The sequence below is a fragment of the Capsicum annuum genome, chromosome 10, assembly GCF_002878395.1.
Source record: "Capsicum annuum cultivar UCD-10X-F1 chromosome 10, UCD10Xv1.1, whole genome shotgun sequence".
Taxonomy (NCBI): Eukaryota; Viridiplantae; Streptophyta; class Magnoliopsida; order Solanales; family Solanaceae; genus Capsicum; species Capsicum annuum.
In genome coordinates, this window is record NC_061120.1 from 139,838,093 (window position 1) to 139,846,693 (window position 8,601).

An 8,601-nucleotide genomic window follows, 5' to 3' on the forward strand; every position below is an offset into this window, starting at 1 on the left:
TGAACTGAGTTGAAATTTGACAAAGATCCTGGGTGAAGTCTGAGTAGCCCATGGATCAAGAAAAGCAAAATGAGTGGTAGATTAATGTTGAAAATGCCATAAAAACTTGTACTTAAACTGAAAGCGTGCAAGGTTTGAAATGAAGCCTGAAAGAGAAAAATGGCAGGCGACAATCAATGCAATGGTTCGTCAGATACTTGACGACCCATCGCCTGAACCATCGCCACTTTCTTAGAATCAGTGTAACTAGAATGACCCCGATAGTTTGGGTCGATGGACCGTCGTCCTAGCCGTTGCTGGTCCATAATTGTTCCTGCTTTCTGGTTTAAGTCTGTGAACTGATAACGTATCACTTGTAGGTATCATGGATCCTAAATTACCATAAGACAGAGGTTGGGATAGAGGCTAAGCATCCAGGTCTGACGCATCAGTCCATAACACTCGGCAAAGTCATCAAGTGGTTTGTTCATCCCCCTCATCTGAAGAGGAGGTTGAATACAGTAGCAGCAGTAGCTCCAGTTCAATTCTAATTGAGATAGGGGTTGAAACTTCTAACCCCATTCAAGAGGAGGCTTCCCAACAGGAGGACTCTAACTTAATCCAATGCAAGGATCCCCATGTACGGGAAACCATAAGATGGCAATTGATGGGTTCTTGAGATATCTTCCACAAAGATTTGGAACCAACGGATAGGTTTACAATCAAAAGATCAATTTTTGAGGAGTATCAGATCATAACTCAACCCTGTATGTGTATCCCAAACTCGAGTGGTGTTTCAATGAGTATGAGTTGGCTTGGGTGAGTAAGCCACTTGGATCCTACCAACCTAACTTGGTTCGTGAGTTTTTTGCCAACTATTTGGCATTACTGAAAAATGATTGTCCCATGGGTGCATCAGTTGCCGACATAAACAAGCTGGAGATAGTTCTTGTCCATGGAGTTGATATTGACATTTTAGAGCAGACTTTGAACAGTTTCTTATTTAGGACAGATTACCAGATACCAAGGGCAATTCCTTAGTTGGAGCATTGATTATTCACACGGGCTACATAAAGGCCCTGGTTTGATATGAGAGTCAGCAAACCTCCAGCTCAGCAAACTCAGTCAGCACCAGTTCCTGAACCGTTAGAGGGTCTTACAGGTATGCCATTGCCACTTACTACGTACGTGTCTCCTACTACGTCTGCAGGTTCAGATTCGATGTCTACAAGTGGGATTCCAGACCCTGTGTATATCCTACCCCAATATTCTAAGTACAGGCTGAACCATAAAATCTTTGCAAAAACTGTACGGGTTGTCAAAAAGGTTGAAAAGCAAATGGCTATATCGGGGAAATATTTCAAACCTTTTGTTGAGTGGATTTTAGAAGAAGCATTGCACCCTTTCAGAAATATCCAGTTGCAAATGGACAGCATGGAGGGGTGAATCAACAAGAATCTTGATACGATGTATATCCCAGATTTTGCTAAAGTGATAAAGAAGGTTAGACAGCTTCGGGCAGATGTAGACAAGATAAATCAGCAGCCACAGCAGACCATTTTTTATCCATTCTAGATTTCTAGTGATGAGAATGAGGGCCTGGTTGACTTATTTGGGCGCCTAATCAAGGATAAGGGTAACAAAGTAGCCAAACTAGATGAAAATGCTGAGAAAGCTGCAAAGGAAAATGCCAAGAGAAAGAGGCTAGAAGCCATGTCACCTGAGCAGAGACTTGAGTATAATATGAGAAAGGCAAGAAGGAGGTCAAGGAGAGATAAGAACAGAAGAAGAAAAAGAGTAGAAGATGAAGCAGCTTGAGTGTCTACCAGTTCTGCCCCAGCTAGAAGGCAACCTGTAGATCCAGCTGGAGATGTGGTACCTCCAATTCTGGAGGGAGAGATTGTAAGTACTCGCACCATCATGGGAGTCAACATAGCACTGGGTGAGAACACAACAGCCTCACCATACTTCACTGACACCTCAGATTGAATAAGAGGCACGACAAGTATTTTTCCCTCCTTTGTACTTAAAATTTTATGTATTTGAGGACAAAGCATTATTTTTTTGTGGAGGTGGGATATGCTTTTACCATAGGGCAGTTGTGCTGCCGATATTATCGGCATGTCTAAGTTGTTGCATTTTCATTTTTGCTATTTTCATTTTCATGTTCTATTGGTAATATGGTTGCATGAAATAAAAGTTCCATTCTCGTTAACACCTTATTGTATATATATGGATGATAACTGATGGTAAAAAAATTATGTTTTTCATTTTTCGTATGTTTAATTCATCGTGCCAAGTGGCAAAGTGTTGTGCAACCATGTGTGACTTTGTTAATGGAATTAGAATTTAGTAATAAAGCAAAACATAGCTATGTGATCTGGATCCTGAGAATTAGTAGGATAGAAATTAACTCAGTGCCTGTGTGGGTGAGTATTTGTGTAGTTTTGACATAAATGTTACACCTAGAACTTACCCGGTTCATCAGATGTTATCATATGTTTTGACTCAATAAGAGCGGATAGTAGGCCATCTTGTGTTTTTAGTCCACTTAGCCAAATGATTGACCCACCAAAAACATTGTATCCCCTTTGTCAACCCTTTTGAGTTGTGGTAGTGTTTTTCTATCCCAATAAGTTTGATTCACTCTCTAGAAGGTGTTAAGTATTTAGCTTTGGCCCTGGTTCAATTATGTACATTATGCACTTTAACTTAGGCAAATCGCCTAAGTTGAGGGTGGCTACTGCTGGATTGTTAGCAGCCTAGGAGGTTGAGTTGAAAGTAATTTGAGGGGTAGCATCCGACCCTGGTTTAGTTAGCAATCTAAATAGATATTGTGCACCTCAAACTACATTAGCATAAGTTGAGGGTGGTTGATGCTATGTTCTTATAAAAAAAAGTTATGACAAGAGCGTCGATGAATAACTGCAAATGAATGATCCTTGATTCTGGTAAGTAGCTACCAACAAGGGTAAAGAGAGTAAAATTCTTTTACTTCAAGTCACTTACCCAAATGAATAACCTTTATCGAGCCTAAAACCTCATTATAACCCATATCAAGACCTACTTGACCTTGGCGAGTCAATCATAAGAGAGCATTAGATGATAAGGGCAAGCTTATAGATGTGCACTGTGTTGGTAACTTTTTTTCTGAGAGTGAGAGCTTAGTTTTGTTTACGATTTAATTGTGTGATGTGAGGTGGACTTCTTTGGCTGTGAGGGTATGGTGAGTTATATCTTTTCTATTTATTTCTTTGGGGTATTATATCTGTAGCTGTGAATATGCTGGTTAACAGTTAGTGCCAGCAGCAGATCCATGTGTGTTGAAATAACATAACCAAATCGGTAGTGGAATGATTGTATGATTGTGTTGGTTTTACTGTGAAATGTCCATCATGATGTTGTTCATATATGTATCCTGGTGTTGAGTTGCTTAAGGACAAGCAATTTCCTTAAGTTGAGGGGGTTGATGTTTCGTCTTTTGACGGAACATTTTAGGCCTTTTTCTTAGGATAATTATGTGTTTTCAAGCAGTAACTGTTGTATTTAACATGGTATTTTAGAATTTTTAGGATAAGGATTGAGTGTGAAGGGTAACTTGGACAATCTGAGCAAAATAAAAGTAAAATGAGCAGTGGCGGCTTGGGCGATGGACCATCGACCTTGCGACGATCTGTCAGTTTAAACTGTCGACCAAAAGTAAAATGCATAGACTCTAGACATCATGTAACGGTCCAGGCGACGGATCGTCGGTCCTGCGATGGGTTGTCGATCTAAACTGTCGCCATGATATAGAACACATCATCATTGGAAGTCCTGCTATGGACTGTCGACATTGCGATGATCCATCGCACTACCCATCGCCCAGAAGCAGAACATGGAGTTAGTGGACACCCAGCGATGGTATAAGTGACGGTTCGTCGGACATGCGATGAACTGTCGTTTGAAATGTCGACCAAAATATGGAGAATCTAAGTTTGAATTTTTAAAAACCCCAGTCTGGAATCATATAAATACCAAGTATTAGGGTTTATTCTGTATCTTATGTCTTCAGTTTCATACTTTCTCCTCTAGTGAGAGCTTTGTACTACTTTTCATTGGGATTTGAATCTAGAGAGTGAGAGTTGATTATTAGTTTTCATATTCTCCTTCAAAGATTGAGAAGAACAATATTGCAACTTTTGTAAGTACTCTTCTGATGTTATTTATGAACAATCAATATAACTTTGATTTCTTATATGGAGATGAGTAGCTAAACTCCCGTAACTAGGGTTATGGGAGCCTTGATGTAGAGAACTATTTTGGGGCTGTGAATGGGTTTGATTTCTAACATCTATCGAAATTGCATGAATCTTTCTTCATCATAATGACATCTCTTGATTTCAAACTTGAGAAGTGAGCCCATGAACTCCACTTGTCTGACAAGAAAGTGGATGTTGGGAAAAGAAGTAATTCACATGAACTCCATAGGTTTACCCTTTAGGTTAACGGGTTGATTCCTTAACAGGATCAACCCTCATGAGAGTGTTATTGAATAATTCATGAATCCTTTAAGTTCAAGAGAATTAAAGGGTGAAATACTCATTAGGTTGAGAAACGCATGGGAAATCCTTAGAATTCAATAATTCTTGCAATTGGATACATAAGTTAGAATTCAAACACAAACTCACAACCCTAATTGTGTGAACATCTTGGTGAGCATTCATTCTCATCGAAATTACATCTACATTCACTCTCAGTAGCTGGATTTTTGTGTAACACAAATACAAAAGAACATCGTTAACATTTCCACACCCCTTTATTTCTAAAACTTAGATCAACAGTCTAATAACAATCACAATACTTAGTGAACACTGTATTCCCTGTGGGATTCAACACCCAACCCAGTTGGGTTCTATATTTGACAGCTACCGCTTACTCTCTCATAAGAGAGGTGTAATTTGGACATATCAATGATCCCCTTCCTTCTATGTAGATTTGAGAAATTGGCTAAGGAGCTTCAAAAAGCTTCTCCTCTTGGGATTATGGACAAAGCACTTGAGAAATTTGGGGATTACATTGCTATTGCTTTCAGGTATAATTTTTTTCTCCTCATAATTATTATTTAGTTTGTATTGTGTTGATGATGGCTTCTATGATGTACAAAAAAATATTTGAAAACATCCAGATGCTACTGGGAAGTGTAAGATATTTAGAACTATGATGTTGAATAACAAAATGAGAAGTTTCATGATTTGGGGGCAAAAATATATTTGGTCATCGTAACCATTAAATTCATATTCTTATATGTATAAATTGAGCAGTTCTCTATTGACATCACATTGAGTGTTTGGATGCTTATAAGCTATAATACTAATGAATTTAGTATTTGAAGAAGTAGGGAAGTACTTATGTTTTTTCGTACATGTAAATTACACGATAAAGAAAATCATGTTATGTATGTAAAAGTGGATTGTTGTGAACCTTGTTGATGTTGTTATGGACTTAACCATACATTGCTCCTTGATCCAATGCTAATGGAACTTGTTTCGCTTTGCGGCATTTGTTAGGTTTTGGTTTTTCATACATCCAAGATAGATTTTACCACTTACAAACAACAACATCAACATACCCAATATAATCCCACAAGGTGGAAGTGAAGGAGGTGCAAATGACAGTGGTGCGGCATAAAAATGTCAGTTCCCATTGGCGCGCAAACTATTAGATGTCCAAGGTGCCAATCTGTTATACAACTCCAACCTGCAAGAACCTATGGCTTTGCTAATTTCCCCCCTGCCAATAACAATATGAGCCTAGGATTTCCAGTAAGTCTGTATTTAAGTGATTAAAGATATATAGATGGAACCATTACTTCACGGAGAAGTCAATTAAATGGTGTATATGTTTTCATCAACATTGTGTCGATTCTTTTCCATTACCACATCAGTTTGTAGTAGTATTTTGCACAATCTGGCTTGGCAGTCTTATAACCAATATACGTGCCAAAAGTCTTTCTTTATTATATTTGTCGTCAATGAAACATCGTCATATTAATTAAAACAAAAGGATAGTTTTTCGAACATGAAATTAAGCCTTTTTAAACAACATCCAACTAAATTAAAGAATGTAACTTTCAGGAGTTTCAACGTATGATGGCCTCGAGAGCTGCATATTGAACAGTCATTCCTGTGACAATGAAAGTACCACTAGCAGAGGTGTTACAGATTCCTTATATGATGATGACTCAAGCAGCACATCCAGCAAAAATGCTTTTGCATCATTCTTTTTTAATGGAAATTTCTCTTCAAGCCCTCAACATTTTTATGTGAAAGAAAAAAATGTTATACAACACAACTTTCAGATGTCAAAACCATAAAAAAAAAGATTTGCAAAGTTATTGCTCGGGGAAGATGTGACCAGAAGAAGCAAGGGGATTTCTACTGCATTATCATTTCTAATGCCATTACAAATATTGCAGGTACTCAGTTGTTACTTCTTTATCAATAGGTTACATTGCACTAACTCAGCGTCTTCTTAATTCTTTTGTTATAGTTTTCACTTTAATGCATTCATGATCTAATTTTCGTTATGTCTAATACTACTACTCGATTTAAAGTATCTATATACGGAGAGTTATAGAAATTGGAGCCACTTACAGATGAAGAAAAAAGGAAATAGAGAACAGAAATGGATTGGTTTCTCTCACCTACCAATCATATGATTGAGTTTGTTCCTTCAAAAAAAAGTGGTTCTAATGGCCATAGATCGGAGGTAATAAGTCAATTTGATTTATTTGTGATATAATATGACAAATAAACATAAATAGAGCGACATGTTTTGTGAGAATTCATATAGCCGATTCCAACTTATATGGGGATCGAGGCATAGTTGTTGTTGTATGAAATGACATTGTAAGTTTCCACTTCTCATTAGAGTAGATAATAAAGCCAAAAGCTCGTGCATACATCCATATGAATCTTCCAGCACATCAAAAATTGGATTCCATGCTTTTTGTAGGTGGTCTCCCTTAAATCCTAATAATTTTGACTACTTAGTTTCTACATTGACTTAGTCCACTTTCTCATAATTTTATTTCTTAACTCAAAATAAAATGCTGGATTGAATGGTTAATACTGAGTTTTATTATACAGAAGTGAGTAGTCGAGCAGAAGGAACGAACACAAAGTGGAGTCTTCATTCACCCAAGGTACCAGTAGTCGGGCTATCTGACATAGAAAGAAAGAAATTGTTGAATCATAGAAAATTGGTGAATCAAATACTTAAGGCAACAAAAGCTATAAACAAAAATGTCTTGTCTAAAATGGTTGTGCCAACAGTTATCAAGGATGCACTTTCTAAGGCAAGAGAATTCTTACTAAAGTTATTTGCTTTTGATTTTAAGTTCTATGTACTTATATTGTATAACATATTCACAATCATGTTACTTATAATGTAAATTCCCATAAATCTCTTGATAAACATCTATCACCGAATATGGTAACTGACATAATATTACAAATTAAGCTAACTTTACACCATCGATGTACATAACTCATATCCTTTGTGTTATGGAGTATTTAATTTGTTGAAGTTGCTTGATTTAATCTATTCATTCCTACAGTCTGGTAGGACAAGCCTCAGGGATGACCTGTATAGAATCCTGACTGTAGAATCAACCTCCGCTGAGGAAATATTTAGTTCATTGAACTTGACATCTGAAAATAATGCACTTGAAGTTGTTAACAGGATATATGGCGCCATTCTTGCATGGAAAGAAATAATAAGTGATCAAAGTTTATTGATTTGATCCGTTCATTCTGCAGGACAAGCCTCGGGGATGACCTGTATAGAATCCTCACAGCAGAATCAACTTCGCTGAGGAAATGTTCAGTTCGTTGTATTTGATATCTAAAAACAACGCTTTTGAAGTTGTTAACAGGTTAGATGGTGTCATTGTTACATGGAAAGTGTAACACCCTAATTTTATGAATCGGAATTCTACACCGTGCTCATGATCTCGAAGGACCTCAAGCTAACCCATGACTGATATCTATACATGTACAATACATAATATAATATAAAAATACAAAAACATGTACTGAATGGCCATAAGGTTCAAATCTGAATAAACAGCTGATAAGACAGTATCTGAAAATGGTATAACAATACCAAAATAAATCTGAAATAACTGTCTAACATGCTATAGTCTGGAAAGACTCTAAACCATCTAAATAAGGAGTTGATGGGAAATGTCCCCAACTAACGCCAACTACTAAAATAAACTGAAATAGAAATGAAATCATCATGTCCTCGAAGGATGAGGACTCATGTCTAACTCTGACTCCTGATACTGGAATCTACTACTGATCTGGAGCTCATGCCTCTGAACCTATGGTGTAACATAAGAGAAAGCACCATAGCGCAAATGCATCAGTACGTCTGAATGTACTGAGTATATGAGGAAGGTAGGATAAATACAAAGGGTTATATGCATGAACAATACTGACTGATGAACATAAGAATACATACATGCATACGTAACTGTAACTAAACTCATGAAGATACTGACTACTATGTCTGAATACTGCCAACATGAGTGTACTGATACTAAGATACTAAATAGATGAATGACTATTTTTGACA

General features: G+C 37.1%; 1 pseudogene; it reads left to right on the forward strand.

Moving 5' to 3' along the window:
• The first annotated feature begins 1,446 nt into the window (after nucleotides 1-1,446).
• On the forward strand, nucleotides 1,447-7,765 carry LOC107844331 (annotated as a pseudogene).
• Nucleotides 7,766-8,601: the final 836 nt, after the last annotated feature.